A 12,230-nucleotide genomic window follows, 5' to 3' on the forward strand; every position below is an offset into this window, starting at 1 on the left:
CGGATTTAATAAATTTCATGAATTACGCAACCATTACCCGGTTTGTGTGCATATTCATTTTGACCCATTAAGGGATTTAAACATTTAAGCTTAAATCTCGCTTCTCCTTTCCTTACTTTCAATTCCCACATTAAAACTTCTATTTATCTTCCACCACAACTATATTTGTGGTGGATTTGTTATAGTAAAATCATATATTCCAAATTCTACCCTTCGGTTTGATAATTTACGAAAAAGACACATTACAAGACATTAGACCAAAAGGCTTATACCTTTCAGATTTACACTACCAAAAAGATTTATTCAATTATAAAACTCATTTTCAAACTACCCTTAAGGGTCGTTTGTCAGGTTTGCAAATTAGAGGGCGTTTTGGTCGACTTAATCCTTTTTACGACGAAGGACTTTTAAAAGCATAATTTGACCAAATGAGCACCTTAAACCCATGTTCTATTTAAAATCATTAACTTTCCTAAGAACATAATGTCTACAATTTAATTTAATAGATATGCCTCTCTTTAGGTTATCCAATGTTCACCCATGACTCGTTTAACTCTCATCGGACCTTAAGTTCTCATTAAAAGTTTGACCCATTACACATACTTGGATCGGGTCATAGCTTTGACCCGTTTTACTACCTCGCACCATTAATTGCTAGTTGATAGCGATGCAAGCCATACGATATTTTCCTGTGGGCACCAAAACTCGACAAGCGGCCATTAGTCATTATTGTCAAATGATGATAACATCACCATTTGACCCGTTTGGCCTAAATGACCATTTTATTATTGTGAGATTGTAATTATTTTCCATCTCACTTATTTAGCCCATTTTTGCTTGCACTAGAAGATCAAATTACTTGAAAGTCGTTTCTTAATTTATTTGACCCATTATGGCTTACGCCATAGGGTGTCTTTCAAAACTCATTATTTATTCGTCAACTCATGACCGGATTACCATTTTACCCATTTTACCCATTATGGTTTACACCATAAGGTAACGTTTCAAAACCCCTTATTTATTTGTCATCACATGACTAATTTACCGTTTTACCCTTTTTATCCTCAATTATGGTTTCTTACCATTTTTACTTGTTCCGACCCATATCATTTCGCGTCGGAATGTCATATTTCAAATGCAAATTTACTTTATTCTTAGCCAATGCTATAAGTTTGAGTTCTATTTAAAAGATGTAAGCTTTACTTACAATGATTCTTTGAATCCATGATACATTCTTTTAAGTGAGTTCCGTCCGAAATTCCTTAGCCCATAGGTTGCAGTTGTTACCTCGCCATCCGTACGACCAGTTGACTTCCCAAGCTTCAATGTACCTAGCTTGACATAAAGTCAACCTTCAAACGTTTACAATGCATAATGTAGATGTATTTCACATCGATTTATTATCACACATTCATCATCTAGCAATATGCATTTATTTTTACATCACAGACCTGTGACACTTGTGCTCTGTAAACACACACAATGTAGGACACTATCTTTTATCAAAGAAACAATGTGTTTTGGTCTCAAAAATTTATTTATTTTGGTTTTACAATTTCATATTTTGATTCTAGTTCATTTTCAAGCTTTGAATCACTTTCTAGAAAGTTAAACGCGAACTGATGCGTAAACGTAATCAGTTTGATGCGGAAAACACTCAGGAACAGTGACATAGGCTTAACATACCTTAAATAACTTTTATATAACTTAGAAATAAGTTTTGAAAGCTTTGGTGTGTCAAAAACAAGTTTATTCACACTCAGGGACTATTTGTGTCAAACTGCGAAAGTCTACTGATTCACATAGTATCGCACATTCTGGAACTTGATCATAAGTTAAATATGCCCTAAATATCCTTTACATAGCTTAGAAATAGGCTTTGAGGTGTTTGGTGCGCAAAAATAAACCCTCAAAATCCTATGTATTCCGTACAATTTATTATTGATAATTAAAGTGTTTGACGACTGTGTGGAATTACTTAACTGTTCTCTGATTACTGTGATATACTTACATGTGTTTGTTAACGTACTTGGCTTGTGCAGAAAACTTGACTAAATGGTCCTGAATATTTTCCTATGTGTTAGGAATTAATTGTGTTACAAAAATATATGTATAAGACGCCTTACGGAATAATTAAACACTTTAACGAACCGGTATCTAACCGAACAACCGGACATTACCCAGGACACCAAAATATTGCTAGAAACATTGCTTAATTATTTCTTGGCTAGTTATGGTCCCCGAACACCATAACACCCACTAGAATATCTACTAATTAACACTAGTAACCTTATACTTGAAATTGAACTAATATTTACCAACTTACCATCACAATTTACAAATAACCCCCCCCCCATGCCCATTTACGGTCACCATGGACCCACCCCATATCTCACTAGATTTCCTTTATATTTTATTTGATATCTTGCTTGATTGAGTAGCCATGATATTGTGTAAGAGATTATAAGTATGGTGACTTAGATACTAGATCATTTCATATCTCATATCATATCTTTACAAGATTCACCAAATCCACCACCTTACCTCCCAGGATTTGATCACTATATTTTATTTGATCTTTGCTTGTGATCTTGGATATAATATTTGAGAATCATTATAAGTATGGTAGGATGATATGCAAGATCATTTGATATCTTCACAAGTTCACACCCATCTCCCTCATACATCTCTCTCTCCCTCCTCTCGGCCACCCACAACCGGCCACCATACACCACCCACACACCACCCACTTTCTTGCAACTTCAATCTAATCCAAGGTGATAGCAAGGTGCTAGGAGGTGAAGTAGGAAGCCCGGTGTGCTTGGAACTCGAAGGACCTCTCTTGTGTGCTATTATCCGACTTGTTTCTTCCTTAGCCTTGTGCTAGTAGGAAGACACTCTAACACTCTTGATCTACCTATTTATGATGGTTAATAGATGATTAATGGTTAAAAACTTATAAAACTCTAAAAGAACTTACATTAGTCTTGGATAAATGATGAATAAGATGAATAAAGGGAAGATAGGTGTGTAAATCATGTAGATCTTGTGTGATTATGATTATTGGTGGATTATTTGATGTTTTTCTGATTATTATTGATGTGTGATGTTGTTGTGATCACTAAACATGATTAACGGAATCAATTGAACACAAGTTAGTAAGTTGGAAAGTGAAAACAGAATCTGTCCAAGTTTTACAGCCAACTTCAGTTGGCTGTAAACAGGTCATAAACTCAACGAAAAACCGATGTTTTGAATCTAAAATATGTTATTATGAAATACGGTTCTAATGGCACCGGAATCGTAATTTTTGGACTCCGTTTACTATTTTAAAAGCGTCTTTTCGTAACAGCAGCTAGAGCTGCAATTTTTCTGCTGAAAAAGTGCGTCTTGTTTTCTGTTATAACTTGTAATCTGTGTGGAGTCTGATCACGAAATTTATACCATAGTTGACCACCGATGTATTTGTAGTTACCCCACTGGAATTTCGTAAATCGGACCCTCGATGAATTTTTAATAAATTGTTCTGTGGACTGTGGTCAGAAATACATAAATCTGAGTTCGGTCCGGAATATGAATTTTTATAAAATAATGGTAGTGAACCGGACCCCGATTTTTTACACAATTAAATTTGGAACGTTTAAGACATTCTATAAAAATTTGGGAATTTTTGGAATAATTTAACTATTTTATTTAAATGTCCAAAAACAGCCGGTTATGAATATTAATGCTGAATTGATATAAGTTGTGACTTGCGTGTCTAAGTGTCGAGTATGCTATATGTGAATGATCCAACATGTTATATGTGTTACGTGCACTAACGTATGGTTGCTTATGAGTAGGGAATGGATGGGAAGTATATATATACGGGCATAAACGGTTAAAGTAATGCTTGCTATGTGATAGATACGTGTAGGAACTTTGTGCGCTATTTGTAAGACACTAAATGACTAACTGTAAATCATACTAGGACGTGATTGACCGACCTTGACTGTTAGCGATATTTGAGAATCTAACCGAGCAAACCGAAGTGAGTTCACACTTTTCTACAAAGCATGGTAAATTCCCGGTGGGAATGGGAATGGGTACAGGAATAGGGATTCCTCGTCCTTTGAGACGTGTTCAGGAATGTAAATTCCTCGTCCTGTTGGGACATGTTAAACTTACTGGACTAGAACTCTATCAGCGAAGTCCCTCCCTTTTTGTATCGACTTAATCGCCGAGGCTATGGCGAGCGGTCATTAGTTAATAGCGCTATTAGGTTTAACAAACCTCACACCGTGCCAGTCGGACGGGCGTGTACTAATGGACTATGGCACGTCGGTGGTGATAGAACACCGACGCTAGGGCACAATTGATTTTTGTTAGTAGTCGATATGATAAACGAGTCTGGTAGTTTAAAATACTGGGGTAGCTCCCCACGGCCAAAGTGTCGGGCTGGATAGCCAGGGAAGGTGGACATGGGATGGTTAACTAATAAACGTTTTCGAACTATGGGGTAACCCCCACGGCTGGATAGCCGAATGAGATTAAACTATGTTTCTGGAAACAACTCTAAAATGGACAACCAACCGTGAACTCACTCAACTTTGTTGTTGACTCGTTATTACATGTTTTGCAGGTCATTAGATGCTATGGAGCTTGCATATGGAGGTGGTCGTTGTGGGATGCGAAATGATATGTCCCGTAATTAATAAATAAACTTTATGAACTTATTAAACCTACGTTTGGACTTTAAACTTATGAACTATGGACTTATGTTTTGAACTTATGTTTTATGCTTCCGCTGTTAACCTAAAATCGGTTTACTTCCTTTTGGTCACCAATCGTATTATGTTTGGTTTTATTTACTTAATTATGTTGTTCAATATGATTGGTGGCTCGATCCTAGTCACGTCACGCCTCCAAGCGGTGATACTCCGCAGGGTGGATTTTGGGGGTGTGACATTTTGGTCTCAAAAATTTATTTATTTTGGTTTTACAATTTCACATTTTGATTCTAGTTCATTTTCAAGCTTTGAATCACTTTCTAGAAAGTTAAACGCGAACTGATGCGTAAACGTAATCAGTTTGATGCGGCAAACACTACGGAACAGTGACATAGGCTTAACATACCTTCAATAACTTTTATATAACTTAGAAATAAGTTTTGAAAGCTTTGGTGTGTCAAAAACAAGTTTATTCACACTCAGGGACTATTTGTGTCAAACTGCGAAAGTCTACTGATTCACATAGTATCGCACATTCTGGAACTTGATCATAAGTTAAATATACCCTAAATATCCTTTACATAGCTTAGAAATAGGCTTTGAGGTGTTTGGTGCGCAAAAAAAAACTTTCTTGATCAATAGGGACTAAAGGCGTCAAAAAGTGCATAAGTTTGCATTTTCGCACATATCTTACGTTCTGAATATATCCGGACTTCCAAAAATTTATGTAATCATTAAAATATTTTATTTTAGTGATTGGCATGATAAAATTCCATTCGTCGCTTAATTTGGATCGTTTTTGCGTTCGTTACGACTTCCGTCGTAATTAACCGAATAACGCAACCGTACGACCAAACGAACCGACATCCGAGATATTTTTGAGCATATTTTAAGTTCCCTATACTTTAACTTCATTTTAGAGCTTTTAAATGGGGTTAACGGGGCTTAAAAGTGCCAAAAATCAAGTTTTACAAGTGCAGGGCCATTTTTAAAATTTCTGGCAGATACATTGAACTTGGTCCATTTTTGAGATTTTGATGGTTTTAACCCAAGGTTTTCCACTCTATGGGCTGGAATTTGATGGTTTTAAGTATTCCCATGGTTTTGAAAACCATGTGCCCACTTGTAAAGTCAAGATCAAAGCACGAATTGCGAGAAACGATCCTAACGGTTCTCCGAAATCTATATATACCCCTTCCATTTCATTTGCAAAGTCACCTTTGATCTAATTTTGCTCTCTAAGTTGAAGTTATACACTTCATACCTGAGAATAATTAGATCAAACCTCCATTTCTTGGACCCGTTGTAAGTATTCTTTCGTTCTTTTATGCGTTTTTCAGCGTAAAAGTCAAACAGTGTTTGACTTTCTGCTTTGACCAGTCTATGGTCAACATGAAGTTCGTTTGAACTTCGTAACGTGAGCGTAATCACGATGGTTATAGTCTCTTGTGACTATACCTACTGATTACCACGTTATTTAGGCGTAGTGACGAGTCATAGTTTCGGTCAAAATGCGTATTCTTGCGTATTTTGCAACCAAACTATTCTTGGGTATCAAGACCCTTTGTCTTGATATCAAACTTGTTTTCAAACCTAGTTAAACATGTTTAACATGTTTAACTCGTCACTTTTAGGTTAGTGCTTATATAGGGTCGTAAGATAAGCGGTCTAAACAACCGCTTAGACTTTCGAACCAACCCGTTTGGTCAATCAGTAGGATTCGACCAAACATATTTTGTGACCATAGTTGTATAGGGAATAACCTTCCAAGGTTATACCTTATGGTCACTTCGTTTAAGTAGTTGTATGATAGGTAGTTTATATGCCTTAGGTAAATGACCAAAATGCCCTTTTTACGCATAAATTCATTTTAAGCATATGTAACACATGTTTTGACGTCTAAACTAATTATATAACATAATTAGATATGTTAAGGCATATAATACTTGTCATAGGACTAGTTAGGCGTCTCGAACGCGCTTTTGCACGAACGACGCGTTAAAGTGGCGTAAGCTACCTTAACGGGTCATAAAGGGTCGTAAGCACTTAGGATAGGTTCCGATTTAGAATGTAGGCTTTTGTTAAACCATATCACATGAGTTCCAATGCTCGTTTGGTTTACAAGACCTCATTCTATCCAATCTTCCGATTTAGGTGTCGATTCGCTAACATAGTATCTGTTACCCTAGGAACCGCTTCAACACTTGAACTCTTGGTCTTTTGAGCTTTGTTATACCCTTTGAACCGGGACTATACGCAACCCCAGGCGAGTACATAGTTCCCCTCTTTTACCGTTTTCGAATGTTTTGGGGTGATTCATATGTGTAATCGATCTGTTTTCAAAATGTATGGCATATGTGTGTTCACTAAGTGCTTTTATGTGTATTATTCCAATTATGCAAATGTAATGTTTATCCTTAAGTGATCTACCTATCTTCATAGCTAGATTCATATAGGAGATTTGAAGTACAGTCTTAGATCTTCCTATCTTCATAGTAAGGTTTTTAAGAAGTACTTTACAACTCGATGGTTGGTTTTTGTGTAGTTTGTTGGTGATTTAGATAACAAAACTAGATAATACAATAAGCACATGGTGGATACACCGCTGGTACTTCCTATATATAAGTGTGCTTATTGTATTACCTTTCGTGGCGTTATCCCAAATCACCATTAGGATTTAGGATTGTTTCGATTCAATGTGACAGAACCCAAAATCCTTATAGCATCTATCTATCTTCATAGGTTGATTCTTGTAAGATGTTTAGAGTACTGATATTGGAGTCCCTGTTTGGATTCATTGTGTACTTTAATACGTGTTAGGTTAGACGATGTTACGAGAACCCGATCCCTGTAGTATCTATCTATCTTCATAGTTAGACATATGTGGGATGTTTAGAGTACTGATATTGGAGTCCCTGTTTGGATTCATTGTGTACTTTAATGTGTGTTAGGTTAGACGATGTTACGAGAACCCGATCCCTATAGTATCTATTTATCTTCATAGTTAGACATACGTGGGATGTTTAGAGTACTGATATTGGAGTCCCTGTTTGGATTCATTGTGTACTTTAATGCGTGTTTACGAGGTGGAACAAGTTGACGATTATGTGTTTATGTGGTAGTTGTGATTTAGATAACAAAACGGGTGTAATAAAATAAGAACATGGTGGATACGCCGCTGGTACTTACTATATATAAGTGTTCTTATATTATTATTCTTATAGCGTTATCTGGATCACTTTAGGATTTTGTGTACAATTGTTTCAATGTTTGATTATCAAAATCTTTGTAGAATCTCCCATACTTTTATATGTTAGATTCTTAGAAAGATATCTGAAGTATTATCATGACTCATTGATTTGATTTATATAATACTTATATAAGTTTTGATTTATCTCAAAACAGTTATTATTAATCCTTGATTGGATTCCTAATAACATATTAACAAGTTTTTACGATGGTTTAATCGAGATTTCAATGTAAGGCATAAAATGACTTAGTAAATATCATATTGCCATATACAACCCTATTTTGTCACGAGTTTCACAATTAAGATAAGGGGAAATGGACTGTATCACCCTAAACTATGCAAAATTGGCCAATACCACGCCCAACTTTCAAGTTGGCTCTCACCACCCTCTACTCGACAACTTGGTGTCACTGTCACCCCTTCGTTAAAAAAACACTAACTGAGTTTGTTTATTTTGCTGATGTGGCTTTTTATCTGATGTGGCAAGGTGATGTGGCAAGGGACTTGTGAGGTGGACAGCCTACATGGACTCACCCTTTATCATCTCTATCTCTGTAAACATAACTAAAACCCCAATTCAACACAAACACATATTCTCCAAATTGCAGAGGACCAGTTACCGGAATCCTCAAAGGCTATCTCGGCTTAAGCTCCGCCATCTTCACCGACATCTGCAAAGCACTCTTCAACAACGATCCAACACTTTTCCTCCTCATGTTGACCATCGTCCCGTTCCTCCGTCCTCCACCGCCGTCGAAGAAAAAACCAAATCTCGATATTTCAACATCTTCAACGCCGTCGCCGCCATCATTGTCGTTTACATCTTATTCTTCGACATCACCGGCGAACACGGCACCACACTTTCTCGAATCCGGTCAGATCTGAAAATCCTAGTGGTGAGAAGGGGGAAGAAGGTGATGGCTGAGTCAATGGCGGCGGTGGTCAGAAGGGGGGAAGGAGGTGGTGGTGGTGTTGACGGTGGCGGCGGTGATCGAAAATGCAGAGTGCTAATCTACTTGGATATAATAAAATTTGATTCAGGTTTTTGTTGTTAATCAAAGTTTGTTTCAAAGTTGTTCTTGAACTGATTGAAAATGCAAGCTGTGGTCTTTCAGATCTGATTGTATAAAGCTGAGATTGATGAATGTTAGTGAAATACATACAATCACTTTATAACAACAACAATTATCAAATCTTTCTTCACCAGTTCTAAATCATTGCTGAATTTCTAATTCCGATTTGTGTTGTTGCTGAAATATGCAAGCTGTGGTCTTTCAGATCTGATTGGTGAAGATGATGAACGTCGCTGGTGAAGATGATGAACGTCGTTGTATGTATTGTGTCATATAAATATTTATATTAATTATAATTAAAAAATGCCACGTCACCTTGCCACATCAGATAAAAAGCCACATCAGCAAAATAAACAAACTCAGTTAGTGTTTTTTTAAAGAAGGGGTGACAGTGACACCAGTTGTCGAGTAGAGGGTGGTGGGAGCCAACTTGAAAGTTGGGCGTGGTATTGGCCAATTTTGCATAGTTTAGGGTGATACAGTCCATTTCCCCTTAAGATAAATACCAAATGTTTTGCCATTTATTTGGCTAATAAAACCTATGTATTCGCCGGCATTTTTATGCTGACTGTTTTCGCATATGTTTCAGGTTTTCGACTGTTCAAGCATGCAACGCATAGGACTGCATATGGGCCTTAGACTTCTAAAACAAAAGAACAATTACATGTATCCTTTGTTTGTAAAACGATGTTAATGATATTGAAACAATTTAGTACCAGTAGTTGTGAGCAATTTGTAACGTGACTCCCTGATATTTCTGCCGCGTGTTGTTATATTACGCGATTGGGGTGTTACATGACCGTTCAATCAATTTCACGAAAACACATTTCAGTGCTGCCCTTTCCTGTGTAGCATGTTCACGTCCGTTTTTAACATGTTTAGGGCCTGAATTATTCCAACATGTTCGAATATGAACTGTAGTATATTCAATTAGTTTTACAACCCAAAAAGAATCACCTCAATACGAGTTACGGTTGATTTTATATGATTTTTATAAAATCAGGGCAGCAGCTTATTTTTCGTCCAAACAGCATGCTTTCCTTTTGACCTAACTACTGAATTCATCAATTTTGACCCATCTAACATCTAAACCAAGTCATCATGTTAACTAACGAAATGTAAATAATTCAGAGACCTTATTAGGCGTAAAAAGCACACACCCATACGATTTTTCTGTAATTTATTATGAAATTTTAAAGTTTAGGTCTGCACCATATTTATTACCAATGTATCCGTGTTCATCTTGCTCTAAGAGTTCTCTTAAGCATTTCATCGAACACTTGGCGGGTTTTGCATTCAAGATTAGTGTCTACCCTATCTCTTGAACACTTTACCCCTAATTTTATCAACTTATCAATACAAACACACATATGTCCACAATTTCAATTTCATCATGATGATTCTAAATACAAGTATATCATCAACTTAATCATATAATCAAAACTCATTTTCAAAGTCTACTTGTTATTCACTTACAAGTAACCTTATATCAAATGTTTCATAATCTCCTTATGTTTAACGAAATTAAGCATACATTTATACCTAATTTCACCTTTGGATCATCATCCTATAATTTAATTGCAAGTAATCTACTTGTCTCAAATTACAACTTTCATCAATCTAGGTTTCAAGACATACCTTATGATCCCTTTGTTTAGGTGATCATTAATTCATTCTCATGCATGAGTTTGAACTCCAATTTCCCCTTCAATTTTGATGATATTGGATGAACAAGGGTTTCCCATTGTTTCTTCTCATGATGATCGACATACACACACACACTCTATGTGTGTGTTATGCCTAAACTTTTGTTTTTAAAACACTAGTTTCCTTCTTAACAACTTTGATTCCTCAAGTTTAGTTTTGTTCAAATAAGGCTACTACTACTCATTGTTTTTAGAGTAAACCTCAATTTCCGTCCCTATGGTTTGCTGATTTTAACATTCTAAGTCCGATAGTTTAAAAAGTGCATTTATCGTCCATTAGTTTACTGATTTTAACAGTTTCAGTCCATTAGTTTGTTGGTTTTGACAGTTTCAGTCCACACCACCAACACTGATGTGGACTGAAATTGTTAAAATCTAGCACACTAGTGTCGACTGAAACTGTTAAAATTAGCAAACTAATGGACGATATATGCAATTTTTAAACTATTGGACTTAGAGTGTTAAATCAGCAAACCATAAGGACAAAAATTGAGGTTTACTCTTGTTTTTATAACATATATATATGTTACTAACTAGGTTAAGTTGTTTCTAGTTATTTTGTTTACGGGTTCACTTTTCCACTAACGGTATTTTACCCGCTCTTTAATATTAACGTGGTTTGATTACCAAACTCGTTTTTTGGGTGTTACATTACATGTGCATATTTTCCTTCGTACCCACTACGTTTTCTATGTATGAGTTCGGTCACATATAATACGTTATGATTGTTCGATATGAATTTGATTTACTTTATGTTTGATCCAATCACAATGCTTATACATGTTACATTGAGTTCAACTGGATACGTCGAAATGTGTGTTTTCATATGGTTAATGCATCATATAACGTTTGGACTAATCCATTCAACGTTTACGATGTACCCGCGCCGCAATGCGGGAGGGTCTTTGTCACACCCCCAAAATCCACATGCGGAGTACCACCGCTTAGAGGCGTGACTGACCAGGATCTTAGCCACCAATCACATTGAACTCGGGAGTATATCGAAATAAAACTTTCATTTATTAACAATAGTGTTACAACGTTACAATATTTCACAGTTTACAGCAGAAGCATATTCTATTCGTTAAATGTTTATAAACAACATATAAAGGCTCTTAGTCTTGTGTTGCATTTCCATGTATCTCGACCCATGACCACTCCAGCTTCCCAGACAGTAAGTTCCATTGTTATGCACCTAGAGGCCTGCAAGGCATGTAACAACAAATCAACAACAAAGTTGAGCGAGTTCACAGTTGGGTGTTCGTTTTAAGTTGCTTACGAAAACATAGTTTGTCTTTAGTTGGCTTACTTGCCGTGGGGTTTACCCCATTGTTGAAATATGATTAACCAGTTTACCCTGTTTCCCAAACATATCCATAGATGGTGGGGGCTTCCCATGTGAATTACCAGTTACCCTGTTTCCCAAACCTTAACCATAAGAAGTGGGGGGGCTTCCCCTGTGAACCACTAGACCATACCATGAAGTAGCGAG

Source organism: Helianthus annuus, chromosome 12 (assembly GCF_002127325.2).
Source record: "Helianthus annuus cultivar XRQ/B chromosome 12, HanXRQr2.0-SUNRISE, whole genome shotgun sequence".
Taxonomy (NCBI): Eukaryota; Viridiplantae; Streptophyta; class Magnoliopsida; order Asterales; family Asteraceae; genus Helianthus; species Helianthus annuus.